The sequence below is a fragment of the Cnephaeus nilssonii genome, assembly GCF_951640355.1.
Source record: "Cnephaeus nilssonii genome assembly, chromosome: 3".
NCBI lineage: Eukaryota > Metazoa > Chordata > Mammalia > Chiroptera > Vespertilionidae > Cnephaeus > Cnephaeus nilssonii.
The window spans coordinates 47,014,139-47,033,696 of NC_137074.1; the positions used below are offsets into that span (position 1 = coordinate 47,014,139).

The following is a 19,558-nucleotide window of genomic DNA, read 5'->3' on the forward strand; positions in this document are numbered from 1 at the left end:
AAAAAAACAAAAAACACACCTTTTTATATATAGCTTTTCTAAAAAAATATGGAAATATTTTTAAAAATTAAAAAGGTACAAGAATGTTCAAAGTTTATTTTGTAATGGACTATAATATGAATAGAGCTCAAATAAAAGGGAGGGGACTAACAAGACTGGTTTTAACTGATTGATCAAAGACTGCCCAAACCCAAAGTGGTGTGCATGTTTGTTAAACAATTTGATGTTTGCGTGGATTAAGAAATGCTTCCAAATATCATCATCTTGTTGAGAAGTAGCTTTAGAATTATCTTAACAGTTTTTCCCTCCTCATTGGAAAATAGGTTTCTTTGGAAAGCAGTCTCTTTCTGTGTTATGGTATCCAGCTCACTGCAGGTGTTAATCCAGTGAACAGAATTTATGTAATAATCTGCACTGGTAACACTGTGTTCCAACATAATTTCACACGTGTTCTCATTATGACCTCACTTCTTTGTGAGCCAGGTGGGACATGTTGGATAACTCCCATTTTACTAGTGAGGAAAGCTGAAGAATGTGGAGGTTAGATGACATCCCCAAGTTACAGAGGCTTTTGTGTAGCCGGATCTATTTTTGATTCTGCCCTCCCCCACTAGATTGTGTACCTTCTTTCCTCATCATTTCACATCAGGATGTCCCCAAACCATTTAAAGTTGTTGTAGGGCTTTTCTTTCATGGTTTGAGAAGCGGTTCTGTCACGGATTATATTTCAACCATAATGTCTACTAGCTTAACACTTCATCTCCCCTCCATGTGTTATTCATCAATTGTGTCATAATGTTTAATCTCTTTTGTAGTAATAATCCCAGTGTTGGACACTAAAGGTGAGTAAACTTAGAGTCCCTAGACCTTAAATTAGCAATGGTTGGTCAATAGAAGTGATCTTTTGCTAAAGAACCAATCGAACAACCGTTTTATAAATAGAGTACTGGTGTGTTTTAGAAGAAGTGTCACCAATTGGACAGTTATAATCACTGTTGTTCAAGGCTAACTGTATCTTGTTTGGCATACTCAGGCAGAGTTCCACTATATTAGGCTTGGGCACATCTGAAGGGATAGTGGACATATCGGGCCCCTAAGTGATTAATCACTTCTAAAATGGTTCAGAACTTTGGGGATGGAGCTTGATACAGGTACAATATTATATCAATCTTCCTCACTCTTCCCTTCCTCAATACCTCCTCATACAGAAATCTGAATATTTATTTTTTCAGATTTAGCACAAGCCTCAACTATCTTTAATCATAGCCTGTCTTTCATAGAAGTAAATTGTCTCACAAAGAAAGGTTGAATATTTCTACTGAAATGATCAGTTAGAAAGAAAATAAAACATTTTGCAGAGCACACTAGTAGAATTTCCTGACATGTGGCAACAGTGAGATCAGTACCCTGAGAAAGAGGGTAGGAACTGTGGTAATTGGAGCAGAGTACTGGGCGGGAGCCAGGAAGCCAGGATTCTTTTTTGGATCATCTTTAGACAAGTCACTTCATCTTTCTAGAATTCAGTCTGTGCCCCAATAAGAAGGAGTATTGTGAATGTACTTTATGCAGTAAAATATTCAGCTAAAAATTGTTAAAATGATAAATTTAATGTTTATGTATTTTCTCACAATAATAATAAAAAAAAAGACATGAACCTAAAACAGCTGGGAACCTACTTCTTGGTTACATGGCCCATAAATTCCTTTTTGGTTAAAAAATAAAGATTATGGTGAAACCTATTCTCTTTCCTTAAGGTGAGATAGTAATGAGCAAAAAAACAGTTTTTAGAAAAACTTGGGTCCTAATGAGATATTTGGCCTGCCATTAATGAGTGACCTTGGTTGAGCTGTTTTGTCTTCCCTGGGTTCAGTTGCCTACGATCTACCCTATAGATTTTACATAATAACGTGATTGAATTAGAGGTCTTTTCTTTCCTATGAGTATATCACCTGGTGTTTATATTTTTATTAGTTATTTCTTGTTCACAATCAAATTTACTTTTGGCCCAATTACATTTCTTCTGAATCTAGGGCTCTTTCATCTTTATCTGAGTAGCTGCTGAAATCACCTAAAAAGATATAAATTCTCAACCTTGCACACCAGTGTCTCATATATAGCAGCATTTAACCCTTTGAGTCAAATTATATATCCTCACATTTATACATAGACCTCACATTTTTTAAAGTGTTTTCCTATTATGTTTATATTATTTGAGCCTCATAACCCAGGCTATTATCCCCAGTCTTATTAATGAGGAAACATCTAGAAGTAACAGTTCATGGCTAATACTCAGCCAAGGAGGGAGAGGAACCCAGGCCCTCTCACTCCCAGGTCCAGTCTCTCAACTGTTCTATCTAGACTGTCTTCCCTCTTGATTAATAGAAGGCAGGGATGTACAGGGACCAGTGGGCCCTGTAGAGTATGGAGCAGATGTTGGAGGAAATTTTAATGCCATGTTACACAACACCTATTTTTTAGTCATCTGTGCACTTTAAAACTATTTTTCAAAATACTAGATTTTAAAACTTCCCACAAACTGGAAGCGGTGGAAGCCACTGTCATTAGGAAGAGGCCACACTTATTGCACAGTATTCTGCTGATACTTTACTAACAATCATTTTAGTATCATTTTATCACTTGTCCTCCTTCTGTGTTAAGTTTTCTCATTTACTTTCTGGTTTACTTAGGATTACTGCCACAATATAATTAATATATTTAAAGCATATATGCATATTTTATTTGCTCTCTCTGTTTTAAGTAACAAATGTGGTTGTTTCCAGTTCCAGAAAAATATGGTATTTATTTTAAACTTCTTCCAATGAAATAAAGCATGACAACATTCCATTTTCTCTATTTCACACACACACACACACACACACACACACACACACACACACACCCCAACACTGAGTTTAGGATTTAGTTTCAGACTTTCTTATTATGTCTACCGGTATAGTGTAATTGCCACTAGTTAGCAAAGCCGACCGTTTAATTTAATGGAGTGCCAGTCCAGCATTGTAGCCAGGAGTCATCAGTCACAGGACAGTTAACAGAATGATAATTTGGAAATGGCAAGGAACTTGAGTGCAAATTTTAACCCTGAAATTTACTAACAGCATATTGGGACATGCCCAAAGAACTCAATCTATCTAAACCTCCCTTTCCTCACCTACAAGTGGAGATGTTAATACTTTTCTTATCACGAGGATTACATGACATGTATAAGGACACCTACCAGTACCTGTATAGTCATGGGCACACAGGTGTTTAGAGAGTCTGAGTTTGAATCCCTTTGTTTCATGAGTTTGTTATAGTTTTGTTCAGGGTTCATTTGTACAAGTAATAATCTGAAATAATGCAAAGCAACATTTTGTCTACCTTTTTTCTTAGTGCTTTTGGGTTATTAACATGCATATGGTAGTCTCCAAGGACTGTGAGAATATCCACTATTCAAATATATGAATAGATGACAGGATGAGAACAGGCTCTTCCATGGACAGACTTCAGGCTGGCTGTGCTCCTGTCCTAAGCCTGCCCAAGCAGCTCAATGATGGGCCCTGTACAGATTTAAGGATCTGTAGACTTCGGCATTTATTTCTCATTTTTATTTTATTTTTTATTATTTTTATATTATTTTTTATTAATTTTTTTTTTATTTATTTCAGAGAGGAAGGGAGAGGGAAAGAGATAGATAGAAACATCAATGATGAGAGAGAATCATTGATCAGCTGCCTCCTGCATGTTCCCTACTAGGGATCGAGCCTGCAACCAGGGCATGTGCCCTTGACCAGAATCAAACCTGAGACCCTTCAGTCCGCAGGCCTATGCTTTAGCCACTGATCCAAACCAGCTAGGGCTTATCTCTCATTTTTTACCTTCCCCTTAATTTGTGGGGATACCTTTTTTTTAATTTTATTTCCCAAGTTAAATAAAAGATAACAGTGAACCACACTTGTTGAAGAGTCAGCATATTCATTTGTGGTAGCAAAGTACTGTAGGCAGCCTAAACACTCACCAGAGGAGAACTGGTTCAATAAATTGTGGCATATCCATATAGCAAAATGCTTTATGTTCATTTAAAAGAATCTCAAGTGCTTATCTGCAATGCTTTTGGAATCACTAGTGAGAAAAAGAGAAGCTTTCCATGGCACCTGCTTGAGAACTGAGAGTATCAGTAAGGACACCACTTCTGGGGCAGAGTGTTTTCCTTTGCTCTAGTGGAGAGGCCTGTTTGTGAATATAGGTCAATCTGTCTTGCTTATTGGACTCGCCATGCACCTTTGTCAGTTTGAGAGCTGTTTTTTCACAACCTGTGACACACAGTATTATCTGTGTGCAAATACTAAAAATCCTCAGGTTAGTGTCTGTTACACTCACTTTAAGACAATGACTTGGCCTCGGGATGTATAATCACTTTTTGCTGTTGTGTCTTTCTTCCTTCATAGACGTCAAGATCTTAGAGAGCAGGCACTCAGTGCCAAGCACAAATTTCAACATACGCTAGGCCCTGAATAAATATTAAGAAACTTTATTTTCCCCTCATGGTTAAGGGAAACAATTCTAGTTCCAAGGAGTGTTCCTCAGTTCTGATCTTGATTGTTAACTGTCCATGAATTTGGTCTCTTTGGCCTCCACCCAAGACTTATAGAGAGCATTCTTCCTTTGTCTTTGCTAATCATGTTAGCTTCATGTGGTGTTCAAAGCCTTGAAAAATCTGGCTTGAACACATGGAGAGTTTAGGGAGGTGACATTTGAAAGGGGAACAGCCAGTTCCCTGGAGAGTTTCATTGATCCCAGCGTGTTGGTCCTGCATACTTGCTCCTCTTTACTCCACAGCAGGCTGAGATGTGTGCCTGTGGCCCACCCTCCCAGTCATCAGATTACCTGTAATGCAAGACTTCCAGAATAAGGCTGCCAGCTCTGTAGAAACCCATTGCAAGCCAGCCCATTGCGTGGCTTTCTGGAATCTTGGGACTCTTAAGGATTGCTCATCAAAGAACATTATGTACACAGACTTTTTGATGGTGAATGTGATTTATCAGCTCCCTTACATAAAGGAAATACTTCTCAAAGTTGAAGACTTTACTTGGAGCTTGAGCTGATCTTACAATTGAGTGGCTGTTATATGTCATTGGTGAAGGACAGGAGAGCAGTCAGTTGACTTGGCTCCTGCCAGTGATACATTTATTAATCCTAACAAGGTTATTTTCACTCTTTGCCAGAGCTGTCCTGTAAATCTCCCAACCTACATATAAAAATGCCTTTTTGTGCCCCTCTCATGATGAAGAAAATAATAATTTTGAGCATATTCAGCTGTTATCTAAACTATTTCTTAGTTCAGAATATTAAGGAAGAATGTTGTAAACATAGTACTTAGAGACTCCTAATGATGGTTCATGTTACTCACATAACTCTAGGCTTTGGACTCACAAATGAATTTTCATTGTAAGACATGCTGCAGAGATGTTGTTCTCAGGCCAGTGCAGGCTAACTTAATCAGCATACTTGCCCTAATTTATTTAAATGACCGACTAAAAAGAAAATTAGCAAATTTAAATAAATCTGGCTTTCCTTTTTTTATTACAAAAAGCAAAACAGCAAAAACCCTTTTCTTTTTTCTTGTCCTTTCTCTTGCACTTCCTCCTCTTCCTCCATCTTTCCTTCTCTCCCTTCCTCCTCCTCTTTTTCTGTCTCCTCCTTCACCTTGGCCTCCTCCTCCTTCTTCTTATCTGTCACTATTATCATTAGTAGTGCTCAATTTGGTTTTGTAGACATTACCAGCCACTCAGTATCTTGTTTTTTCTCTGTAGCTCCATTTTCCCAGAATGGTGGATTAAAATGTGAAAGATTAATTTTTAAGACCAGTTAGAAACCTGGATTTGCACATAATATCTCTAAATGATAGTAATATATTTTTTTAACTTGTAAAACACAATAGACCAAACAAAACAATAGGCAGGCTGAATGCCATTCTTACAATATATTAATGGTGACAAAGGATGATTACTTAAAGTTTAAATAAGTAACTAGAAACTAGAGTAAACATCTAAGAGATAGGTTACTATAATATACTAGAGGCCCAATGCACAAAATTCACGCAAGGGGCTTGGACCTCGCAGCCCTGGCTTCATCCAGAAGGTCCTCCGGAAGGACTTCCAGAAGGTCCTTTGGCTGTTCGATCTAATTAGCATATTAGCTCTTTATTATATAGGATTCCATTCAGAAAAAAAAGTTTTGTAGATTAATCTCTTCCTACAAAATCCTAACCAATACATTGACAAAGTAGATTTTTATCGATTTGTTTTCATGTAGTAAATGATCTTTCTACCTTCACATTTCTCTATTACATTGATATTTGTCTCTCTCTCCAAACCCTTCCCCCCCCCCCCCCCTTCTGCTCTAAACATATCCTTGGGTGAGGATTAAAAAAATAAATAAATAAATAAAATGTTATTTTATATAAAAGATAATGGTATGCAGTGTTGTATCCTTTTCATAAAGGATCTTACATATTTGTTTTTATCACTAGAAAATGTATGTCTCTAACTTAAACTCTAAAATTGACCAAAGCTATAATTGGAAAAGGGCAGTGAGATATTTTCTTAGCCCACTGACGGCTTATTTTTAATTGGTACATTGAGAGTGTACAGGAACAAAAACCACCTGAAAATTGAGCTATAAACAGAGAATAATATCATAAGAATTTTTTAATGACTCAAAAAAAGCACAGTATATCATTAAGCTTGACAAGAGATCCCTTAAAGTCAGCCCTGAATGATGTGTGCCATTTACTATGGGATTGTTGCTCTGGGTGCTTTCCCATCTCTGAGCTTTGCACCTTCTTCTGTTTGCCTCCCCCAATGTTAGCCATGTCTGTAGTGTGACCAAGTCTTGCAGAAGTTCCCACCTTCTGGTGAAAGGGACAGATGGATTTTTCTCATGAAAGGTATCTACCAATCAGCTGTTATGTCATGAGCAAAAGCAACTTCCTATAAAGTAAATCCTCATAGTTTTCTATCAACAGCAACTTGTATAGCTACTCAGGTCACTGGGACCAGAAGACTTGAGATAACATAGCTTTCTGCCCAACAACTTCCAATTCTTTGAAATTAAAGGAGAGTTTATTGTAAAATAGAAAGGGAAATCTTAGACTCTATTTAAAGCCCTGCAGATGTTTTATGTGGAATGATTTTTAGAACCAGGGGTCCGGTAATTAGGCTGGCAGAGGCCTAAAGGTAATGATCTTAGTAGCTGTCTCTTCTGTGGCTTTTAATAACGATTATGGCTGCATCATCTGGCTCCTCTCAGCTGAAATTTAAAAGAAAATTGATAGTAGCCAGAGACACTGGATCTAATTTATTGTGAGGTAAATTATAGAGGGATTCTCACTTTACAAATAGAATGAGTCTTCTTATTTTAGTTTGAATCTAATAATGAAGACTCATGATTTCTCAGTGGGAAAAAAAAAAAAAAAAACCTATAATTTGCCACCATGATATTATATTAGAAAGGTCTGAAGAATTGGAACAGAATTTCTAATTGTGTTTACATGGCATTAATACTGAATTTTCAAGTTCATCAAACAGGTATTCCTTTGTGGGTTACTCATTTCATTTTCATTTTTACTTTAGTTTTTATGCTGTTTAACCTGTATCACTAAATCTCATGAAAATTATAAAGAATAAGATGAGGACACCATTTCAAAAGACGTTTTTTGAGTGGTTTTCAAGTTGTATAAATAGGAAGACTGATGATTACTTAACAAGAATCCTAATTTGAATTTGAGAAGTCATCTGACAGTCTGGGAGGAGTATGGCTCAGGAAGCAGAACACAGGACTCACAGAACAGCTTCCAGGCTGTGTGATCTGGGGCAAGTCCTTGGGCTCTGTGCATTTGTTAAACGGTACTGTAATACAGCAGGGCCTTGAATAATGCTATTTTCTTCAAAGTCATTTTGTTTTAACGATGATGAGATGCTGTAGGAACGTAACTCTTGTTTATATCAATTAGCCTATGGTAAAACTGGTTTCGTTATAAGTCGTTTTGCCGCTGTTCCAAGAACCTATTAAAGATGTTAAGGGAGGATTTACTGTATTTACCTGGCAGGATTGCTGCGAGGCTTCAAGTTTATGAAGTTCTTTGGGAACCTGGGAGATGAAACTCTAAAAACATAATATGATATTATCTTATCCTGGATTTTTATTTTTAGATTTACTTGCATGAATACATGAATACTGCATCATATCCAGGCTTACAATTCAGGGAGTTATATGAACTTTTTCACTTACAAGCAGACATAAAATGAAAAAAATAAAAGATATATAAATCCCAAGAAATAAATGAGATGAGAATATATTATATAGAGTATGTGTGCGTGTGTGTGTATATATATATATATATATATATATATATATATATATATATATATATATTTTAATATAAAATAAATTTTTGTTAAAACATGTTTAATTGAGTCCTGTAATTGTTAATCAGTTACTTTTTTTTTCTTAGAATCTCAGTGTTTTATTGGTAACATTTTAGCAAATCAATAACACAGTTGAAGTTATGATCATTTTGAGTGGGTCATTAGAAGAAAATTTACTTTTCTTCTTAAAAATGCAAAAATATGCATATTCATATAAATTCAAATATGTCACTCTAGTTGAGTGACAAAGAAGTTAATTTACAATCATTATAATTTGGGCTAGAAATTCCTTTCTTCTCTCCCCCTTTACTTACTTTTTTCCTTCTACCCTATGTTTTGAGATTTTCATATTTATGAATATGGAGCCCAGATATTAAACAATATAAATTATTTTTACTTTTTTGTTATTACTTTGTATTCTTAGAAAAGCAAATTTCATTTTCCCATAAGAACAATATTATAGTTATGTATTACATTTCTGATCAAGTGATTGTTATTAAGTAAGTCATAGATCTGATTAACTCTATTTTATAAAAGTTTTGATTGATATGTCATTGTAATCATTTAAAACAACATAATGATTCTCATAGTCCTATAAAATTTGTTGACTATCTTGTGTGCTTTGACATATGTGTATTAAGTTTACTTAATCATAAAATGTTAACAGTTGTTTTTATAAACTTGACTTGTCAAAAATTGATATGCAATTATAACTAACATTTTAATTAACATTTTGACATGCCAGAATTTTGAAGCAGTTGATGTGCAATAATTTTATGTTTCTCAAATTTTTCTCTAGAGGAATTAAAGTGAATACTTAACATTCCTCAGAATGATACTAAAAGAAAAATTCTCTAGTACAGACCATTCCTCAAAAGATTTAATCAATTTTTGAAGATATTACTAAGAATTTTAGTTATTAAAAAAGGAAAAATTGGATTTTATTGAATTTGAAAATAATATGTTTAGTGTGTGCCTGCCACTGTGCTCTATACATTAGGAGTCTTGAGAGAGTAAAGTGTCCCAAAGGCAGCTGGTTATGAGAAGGGCTGGGACTGCTAATGGAGAAGTTCTGTTCCTTTGCTTTAGTGATAGGGAGGTATTTAAGGACACATGTTTTGTATTAGATACTGGGTTGGTGCTTGCCTTTAAGTACTATCTATTCAATTTTATCACCTGCACTCACTCTTCTAACCTTTCTGTACAAAACCATAGAAGAAATGGGTAAGCCCCTTCGGAAATGGTGTTTAGTTGATAATTAGATAAAGCAGATTGATAAACAGGCAAAATAGAAAGTATTTTATAATAAAAATTTGGAATAACATTTTCCATATTTTCACAGTTAGAATGGATCCATAGAAAATGTATCCTGTTGTGATAATATCTTCTTGAACTAACCCAAGTAAATGTCTCCTTTGCTTATTCTCATGCCCAGAATGTGTTGAAGTTATGCAAGTGTAAATAAGTGCACATTGTTTAAAGAAGCTTTAGCCTAATGTTATTCCCTTTGAGTTTAGGAAGACACTTGGCAAATAACTATTTTAATCAGTCTTTTAACAATAAAATCATCGACCTATAGGATTTACTATGGATAATTCATTCATAGGCTTATACTGTTCTTTCATAGTACTCACTGGTAATCCTACCTAATAAAAGAGTAATATGCAAATTGACCCTAACTCCACTACACCCACAAGCCATGCCCACCAGCCAATCAGGAGCAAATATGCAAATAAACCCAACCAAGATGGCTACAGCCACAGAGAGCAGGAGGGAGGCTTGGGTTTCCCTGGCAACAGGGAAGCCAAGCTTTCTGCCTGCCCTTACTGCCCCAAGCCTCCACTCAAGGCAACAAAGTTTCAATTATAGAAGGTAAACAAATCCAAACAGAAATGGCGGCAGCTATGGAGCTGGAAAGAGCAGGAGGCAAGGGTTTCCCCCGGCAATGGAGGAAGCAAAGCTTTCTGCACACCCTGGCTGGCCCAGGCCTCTGCTCCAGGCTACAAAGTTTCAATTATAGAAGGTACATCAATCCCAAGAGAAATGGCTGCCAGCCACGGAATGAGCAGGAGGCTTGGCTCTGCTCCAGGCTACAAAGTTTCAATTGTAGAAGGTAAATAAATTCCAGATATCAGGGCCTCCTCTTGGGTCACCAGGGGGCGTGGCTGGCTTGCAAACCACCACAGGCCCCTCACTCAGGCCACCCCATGCCCCAAGGGAACCCCCACCCTGATCTGGGACACCCTTCAGGGCAAACCAGCTGGCCCCCACCCATGCACCAGGCCTCTATCCTATCTAATAAAAGAGTAATATGCAGATTGACCATCACTCCAACACACAATATGGCTGCCCCCATGTGGTCAAAGATCCTGCTCCCATGTGGACACAAGATGGCCACCACAAGATGGTCAGCAGGGGAGAGCAGTTGGGAGGCACCAGGCCTGCAAGGGAGGGCAGTTGAGAGGTACCAGGCCTGCAAGGGAGGGCAGTTTGAAGCAATCAACCCTACAGGGGAGGGCAGTTAGGGGTGACCAGGCCAGCAGAGGAGGGAAGTTGGGGGCAAACAGGCTGGCAGGGGAGCAGTTAGGCATCAATCAGGCTGGCAGGCAGAAGCGGTTAGGGGCAATCAGGAAGGCAGGCAGGCAAGCGGTTGGGAGCCAGCAGTCCTGGATTGTGATCGGGCCTAAACGGGCAGCTGGACATCCCTCTAGGGGTCTTAGATTGCAGAGGGTGCAGGCTGGGCTGAGGGACACTCCCCGCTCCATGCACGAATTTTGTGCACCGGGCCTCTAGTATATTATATTTATCTTCAAAGATGATGTTTGAGAATCATCATATGATAATTTAACAAACATCAGCTCATCTGTGCACTTCTGAGGTGTAAGAGCTAGAATGTCAGGTGATGGGGACTTGAGGTCTAGAGAAAGGAAAATGTTTTACTCAGTAGCAGAACCAGAAGGACTAGACTTCTTTTGTCTAGTTTCTTACTAAAGAAGCAATGAAATACATAGTGATTTGTATAAGTTGTTATAATGTGTTCATATCTCGGGATCAATTTTTTGCCTAGTGTTCCATGGTTTTCAGTTATAAAGGGTTTCTTTGCACTAACATTGTAGACATAGGTATTAAAAGGTATAAGAATTGGAAACAGATTTTTTAACCTTTGCACTCGGATGTCGAGTGTGACTCGAAACGGTTAGCATTGGTAGCAGCTCTTTTTATACTCTTTGAATGTATCAATAATTTGAAATATAAAAAAATCCAAATAAATAAGTTTGTATGAAAAGAAACTCCAGTTTTTTATTCTACTGCCGTGCTTTGTAAAATCTGGGGTATTTAAAAAATTAAATCCCAAGTAGAATAAAGGAATCGAGAAAAAAGCAAGCGAGTGCAAAGGGTTAATAAGTTTTTATAGATTCTTCCCTCAACCCCCACCCAAGTGGATAAGGAAGAATATGGGAGAGAGGAAGTGAAATGGTTTGTTAGAAAACAGTGACTGGGTCCTTCCATAAAAATATGACATGCACACTTCAAATATGTTACTTGGATGTTTTCTAAGATACCTTTGCAGCTTTGACAGTATATTTTCATAATATGGACTTTGATTTAGAGGAAAAGAGCCAAACCAACTCAAACAGAATGTTCAAATTCAATCTAGAATCTTCACTTCCTTGATTACTGCATTCTATAGTCTACTGGATATGTTTGTTTCAAAGTATAAGAACATACTCATTTTCTTCAGTTGTCTTCTTAGGCAAATTGAGCTATTTCCAGAAAAGAAAAAAAAAGGGGTAAGGGGATTTACTTACTTTCTTTTGTTTATAAGTCTTGTTCCTTTTTGAGAACTGTGTTTTTTTGTTGTTATTTTGTTTCGTTTGTTTCAAAATAAACTCAGTACTAGATGGTCTTAGTCAATGAATATGATAAATATGTCATTTTATATATTTTTCTAAAATGATTTAAAATTTCCAAGAAAGAAGGTCTCCATATTTATCTGGCAGTATTTTTGTGAAATAAAGATAAGCAATTTAAATTTAAGGTCCTTGCCCTAACCGCTTTGGCTCAGTGGATAGAGCGTCAGCCTGTGGACTAAAGGGTCCCAGGTTTGATTCCAGTCAAGGGCATATACCTTTGTTGCGGGCACATCCCCAGTAGGGGGTACGCAGGAGGCAGCTGATCGATATTTCTCTCTCATCAATGTTTCTAACTCTCTATACCCTCCTTTCCTCTCTGTAAAAAATCAATAAAATATATTTTTTTTTAAAAAGAAAGAAATGCCTTCTAAATTCATATTAAAATTTAAGGTCCTTTTTCCATGGGTAGTAGTGAGGATTTTATTTTGGTAACTGTGGGGCTTACTCTTTACTTAGTGCCATAATGTAATTAAAGCAGTATTTTCATGTAGAAGCACTTTTTACATTTTAAATGTTATTTCTACCTGTAAGAAGTATTCTTTTATTATAAACTAGTGGCCCGGTGCATGAAATTCGTGCACGGGGGGGGGGGGCGCGCGGGGGCGGGGGCGTGTCCCTCAGCCTGCCTGCACCCTCTCCCATCTGGGACCCCTCAGGGGATGTCTGATCCTTGTGGGATCGGGCCTAAACTGGCAGTTGGACATCTCTCTCGCAATCTGGGGCCGCTGGCTCCTAACCACTCACCTGCCTGCCTGCATGATTTCCCCTAACTACTCTGGCTGCTGGCCTGATCACCCCCAACTGCCCCCCCTTCCGGCCTGACTACCCCAACTGCCCCCCCTGCCGGCCTGCTCGCCCCCAACTGCCCTCCCCCTGCCAGTCTGCTTGCCTTCAACTACCCCCCTCTGCTGGCCTGCTCACCCCCAACTGCCCTCCCCTGCTGGCCTGATCACCCCTAACTGCCTCTGCCTTGGCCCTGCCACCATGGCTTTGTCTGGAAGGACATCCAGAAGGTCTCCTGGAAGGTCTCCCAGTCTAATTAGCATATTACCCTTTTATTAGTATAGATACTTTTGATTCTAAGCTTTCCTTCTCACTGACTCAGAATACAACCTAACTCACAGAGCTTAGATTTGCCTCTGACATCGTCTGCCTTTGTACAGTGAGTATCCACATATACTACAAAGAAATGACCAGAGCTATTTGGATGTCTTTTATCACTGGTCTCAAAAGCAGGTCAACCGTGGTCACCACGTGGAAAACAGATACTTCAGGACAAAGTAAATTAAAAGGGGAGGAATTAGAATGGATATATTTTGCCTGTGTGCTGCTCACTGTACTAAATCAACAATGAGAGGTTACGTCCTCCTAAGACTTGCTTATAAGCATTTCCAAGCTAACAGATTTCTCTTTTTCTAAATGGTTTGAAGTCTATTTTGAAGTTGTTACTTAGGCATATGGTTTTAGGGCATAGATTAGCTCCTAATTTATTGCTTTCTTCATTTGCCTGACATTGGAATTTAGACTTCAGAAACAGACAATTTAGTACTTTGAAACATTTATACAGAATAAGGAATGATCTTTTTAAAATAAATTTCTGATTTAAAAGGAAAATGTTCTTTCAACTGCTAAATTATAATGAGATGTGATATAAAGCACATAATCCTGTAAAATATGAGAGATATGTGCAGCACATCTTTTTTAGTTATCTTGCAGGAATCAGGTTACAAATATTGTGACTCTTAGCCCTTAGCTTTCCAGCATGTCCTTGCTCTTCCTGAAAGTGGAGACTATGGCTCTTTTACTAAAGGACAAAAAAAAGTGCCTAAGGAGGCAGGGTGGTGAGTGGAAAGAATTCAAGTTTTGTGGTCAGATAGACCTGTGGAAGAATTCCACCTCTCTCTATGTGGCCTTAGGCAAGACACAGTCTCTAGGCCAGCTTCTAAATGGGATAATACATCTTAGGTAACAGTGTTTTTTTAAAAATCTTTATTGTTGAAAGTACTACATATGTTCTCTTTTATTCCCCATTGGCCTCCACCCCCCATCTCTTCACCACCCTATTGTTTCATGGATTATGCATATATGCATACAAGTTCTTTGGTTGATCTCTTCTTATCCACCCATCCTCCCCTGCCTTCCCTTCAAGATTTGACAGTCTGTTCGATGCTTCTATGTCTCTGGATATATTTGGTTCAGTGTTATCGGTAGGATGGGATATAGTGAAAATAAAGTGCCCATGGTGCCTGATAGATGGTAATTTGTATTAGGATGAATCATAACTTAAGGATTAGAATTTCGACTAAACCTGCCCCGACTCACAGATTCAATCAATACTGTAATAGGATACCCTCTTTATGGAATAACTCTAACTTCCAGTACCTAGCCTTCCACTATGTAGAGAGATGGTATATTAGAATAGTTCTTTAAATATTTTATCCCATTGAGGAGCAGAGGGAAGTTAATGTCTACCTTGGGCATCCTGAGGGTAAAATCTGTAGTGTTCAATAGAAGACATATGATTTCTGATTTTTTTCCTATAGCATTTATCTCAAATTTTCTTTTTATTATAAATACTAGAGGCCTGATGCATGAAATTCATGCAAGGAGCTTGGCCCTAGCAGCCACAGCAGCTTGCCTGGGCCCTTGCAGCCCCGGCTTCGCCCAGAAGTTTGTTCGGCTGTCTGGTCTAATTAGCATATTACACTTTTATTATTATAGATATTATTTAAATAGAAATGTCTCTTCCCCTCATCTGAAAAACACATGTCTTTCAAACATTTGAAAAACACATGTCTTTCAAATTGAAGTCCCAGGGAGATGATTAACCCTTTGCACTTGCTTGCTTTTTTCTCGATTCCTTTATTCTACTCGGGATTTAATTTTTTAAATACCCCAGATTTTACAAAGCGCAGCAGATTAATAAAAAACTGGAGTTTCTTTTCATACAAACTTATTTATTTGGATTTTTTTATATTTCAAATTATTGATACATTCAAAGAGTATAAAAAGAGCTGCTACCAATGCTAACCGTGTCGAGTCACACTCGACATCCAAGTGCAAAATATTAATACTTATTTTGTGGCTTTGAATTATACCCAGGCACAACACCATGTATACTTCTGATGTACAGGTACCTTAAACAACTTTTTAAGAAGCACAATTTTAGATAAATGAATGTGCTCTGGAAGAGACCATGGCAGGTATTTATTGGTTACAGCCAAAGACCCCAAAAGACTAGGACCCATGCTGTGAAATGATGATATTGTCAATCAGTTGTGCAAAGCTTCCTTGAAACTAGCCAAGTTCAAATATTTTTTTAATATATTTTATTGATTTTTTTACAGAGAGGAAGGAAGAGGGATAGAGAGTTAGAAACATCGATGAGAAAGAAACATTGATCAGCTGCCTCCTGCGCACCCCCCACTGGGAATGTGCCCGCAACCAAGGTACATGCCCTTGACTGGAATCGAACCTGGGACCTTTCAGTCCGCAGACTGACACTCTATCCACTGAGCCAAACCGGTCAGGGCCCAAGTTCAAATCTTGTTTGGAGAGCTCCAGGGGGCACAATGACCACAAAAGAGGGAGACTCATTCAAGCTCAAGTGAAGAAGGGTCAGTGTTCTCTAGGGATGGAATGTACTGCCTCTAGTGTTAGGGAGCCTTCAGCTACTGGAGAACATGAACACAGAGGCAGGAAAGAACCTGACTCAAGTTTTAGAGGAGAGAAAGATTTCTGAAGTTCCCTTTGAATTGGAAACTCTATGCATCTAGAAGATAAATGTTTTGTAGCTACAAAGAAAGAGGGGAACGCCAATGGACTTACTCTGTGCCAGACAGTTGGTTGTGTGGGGAAGAGGGTAGGCTTTCCAGACTGCTAGTAGGAGCAGATGAAGTTGAAAACAGAGAGTCAAGCCTGACCTGCTCTCCTTGAGACACCAACTATACCATTCTGCCTGAAACAGTGGTCTTGTCTAGAAAACTGCAGGAAGTAAGACTCTAAAGATAGGTAGAATGGGGCCAGCCTATGTAGGTTAAGGCATTTGGACTATATCCCATGTACCGTGTGCTGACACTGAAGACTTTTTGAGCTCAGGAATAATCATGCTCAGATCTGTATATAAAGTCAATTAATCCAGGACTGTCTGAGATTAGTTGGAGAGGGCCTGGAGTCAGAGAGGCTGTGTGGAAGATACCACAGTGGTGCAGACACATATGGTAGGACTGAACCCTCACTCAGTTATATAGTACACTCAGTGTACAAGGGCAGAGATGGGAGAGGTCGAGTGTCGGTTGCTGAAGTCCCTGCTTCCAGGGGCTGCATAGGAAGGTAGGGAGGAGGAATGGAGACAGGGAAAGAGCTGAAATGATTAACTGTCTTATTAGAGGAGATCTGTTAGTAAAGCGTGGGCAGCCATCTCCTAGTTGGGACCTTTCCAAATCACTTTACCTTCCTGGTGCCTCAGTTTTCTCACCTTTAAAGGGGATAGTGCCCAAGCCGGTTTTCTCAGTGGTGAGAGTGTCCATCCATGGACTGAAGGGTCACAGGTTCAATTCTGGTCAAGGGCACGTACCCCAGTTGCAAGCTCAATCCCTGGCCTTGGTTAGGGTGCATGTGGGAGGCAACCAATCAATTTGTCTCTCTCACATCAATGTTTCTCTCTGTCTCTCACCCTTCCTTTCACTTTCTCTAAAATAATCAATAGAAAACATATCCTTGGGTGAGGATTAAAAAAAAGGGGGGGGGGTGATAGTGATGTCTACCCTCTGGGGATGTTATGAGGATCAAATGAGATGAATGGAAATGGTTTATAAATTCAGAAGTCTGCCTGCATGCCAACTGCTGCTGCTTTTGGACAGACACAGCAGGGAAGGCTCGGACTCCCCTAGCTTGTAAAATTATATCCCACTCTTCCTCCTGGGGTCCAAGCTGAAGGTTCTGGTTGAATGAGATGATTCATATGCAATCTATTTCAAAACTTCCTACCATGTTCTCTCTCACCCCTGGTAATAAAATCAGGAAGCCTACTGGCTCGCACAAACTTGACCCTGATGCCTTTCCTCTCTCGCTGAGGAGGAGCACAGTGGTCTCTGGAATAGAATCCACACTTTTCTCTTGGGCTGATGGGGATGGCTGGCTGGGGGGGATAAGGACCTGTTTGTAAGGCTCATCTAACTGGGCTGTGCTACAGATGCTTCTCTATGGAGTCAGTAATTCTATCTTTAGAGGGGCTGCTATTACACCATTTTTTACAGTATTTGATCACAGACAAAATAACACTTGTCATAAGCCATACCTCCCAGGGAATGATTTCCCCTTGAAGCACTGTGAGGGGAGAGGCCCTTGTCACAATTCTCATGACTGAGTCACTGCCATGAGCTAACGTCTCTAGCCTCATGAGTCAGTGCTGGCCTGGGCATCAGTGTTGTAGGCAAGAAAAATGAAGCCACAGGTTAGACTCCCCTGTCGTCATCAGTCTGCGCAGAAGGAAAGCCAACCAAGCCATCCTCAGATAGTGTCATTTTGGTAATCAGACATTTGGTTCTTCTCCTCTGGATGGATGTAGAATGAGCGTGAGAGTTTTTGTTGAGTTAATAATAACATTTTAAAACGCTGTGATTTTTGTGTGTTGTTTTCCTTCAGGCACAGTAGGTGAAATGATGTGTTTGAGAGAGGATTGTTCTTGTAATAGGCAAGATGGAGCTTGCAGGAAAACATTTGTAACCAACCCATTCCGCCTAAGAGAGAGCCAAGACTTGTTTGTTTTTAGTGCTTGTTAAAACATGTCTAATTTTTAAGATTTATAAAGTTTTAGAGGATTCCCCATAAAATGTTATTTCTTCATATAATAACTATGTGTATTTTCAACCTGATGGTTAATATGTATATCCTCATGGTGTGTGGGCAATGCCAATGTTAGCCTAAGTGGTGAAGAATGCTTGTCAACAAAAGTGAATATAAAAATATTAAGAATGTCAGGAATAGGTCATGAATATATGTATTAATCCAGTGAAATACAAGAAGAGATTGTACTTTCCAAAGTTTTAAATGACCATGATAGACATTTTGTACAAAGAATAATAAGAGAAGTACCTGGATATTTGCTCCCAAGCACTCAGAGGTCTTGCTCAAGTCCTGAACAAACAGGAAATAACAGAAGGGGAGACAGAAGTCAGTGAGGAAGAATAAGCTTGAATATTGTCAATATCAATTAAGCAACAGGAATGTATATATATATATATATATATATAATGTAATATATATTATATATATATTATTATATATATAATATATATTATATATATATATATATTTCCATATGTATATATGGAAATATCCTGTGGGAGAGAAAATGAGAAGCCACTGGTGTTTTTGTTTGTTTGTTGATTTTATAGATATTACTTATGTACCTTCTTAAATCTATGTGCTTTAAAAAGTACTGATATTTTATGGTGGTAATCTACATCTTGACACACCATTGGGAATGTGCTGTAATGTACAACAAACATTCAGAATTCACAAGAAAGACGGATGTTCCTCACTACTCCTGGAGACCCCCTGTCTTCTCTTTCCCTTTCTTGCTTCTTTTTTTGTTCTGTCTGTAACATGAGCCACCTGGAGCAAAGGCAGAGAAAGCGAGAAAAGGATAGGAATGATAAGAAAAACAGTAAGGGAACTTCCAAACTTAAAGTCTAGGTTCTTTTTAGTAAAATGAATCTTTGGAGCTTCAAAAAGGGACATTAGTGTAATTAAAGTTTTCTTGCCCATAAAAACCAAATCTCTTTATGCTTTCTGAGGCATCTGTAAGTATTGGATGCAGCAAGAGCAGCATTGCCCTTTGCCTTGGACATTCAGGAGTATTTTGTCACTGAAATAAATCTGGGTTGATTATATTGTATCTGTTTTTTGGAAGAGGCATTAGTTCACCTTCAGAAAATTAATTTCCCTTGTGTTCAGTCAGATTTTATTTTATTTTTAAAATTTATCTTTATTGTTGAAAGTATTATAAATCCCCCTCCCCATTTTTTATTGTTTATTCAGAGTTTAGAAATGATTTTATGGACACAAAAATGTTAACCATGGGTCTCTCGAGAAAGTGAGATATGTATATATTTTTGTTTTAGCTATTTTCATTTTTATATTTTTAACTTTTCTTGGCATTTCAAGACACATGAAATTTTTATTTGAGGACTATTGATAAAACACAGTATGAAT

At 38.2% G+C, this 19,558-nt stretch overlaps 1 protein-coding gene across 5 annotated transcripts in view; it reads left to right on the forward strand.

Moving 5' to 3' along the window:
- The window catches only part of TP63 (tumor protein p63), a 98,289-nt gene that overhangs the window by 19,048 nt on the left and 59,683 nt on the right, over nucleotides 1-19,558 (forward strand). The gene's annotated exons all lie outside the window — the stretch shown is intronic.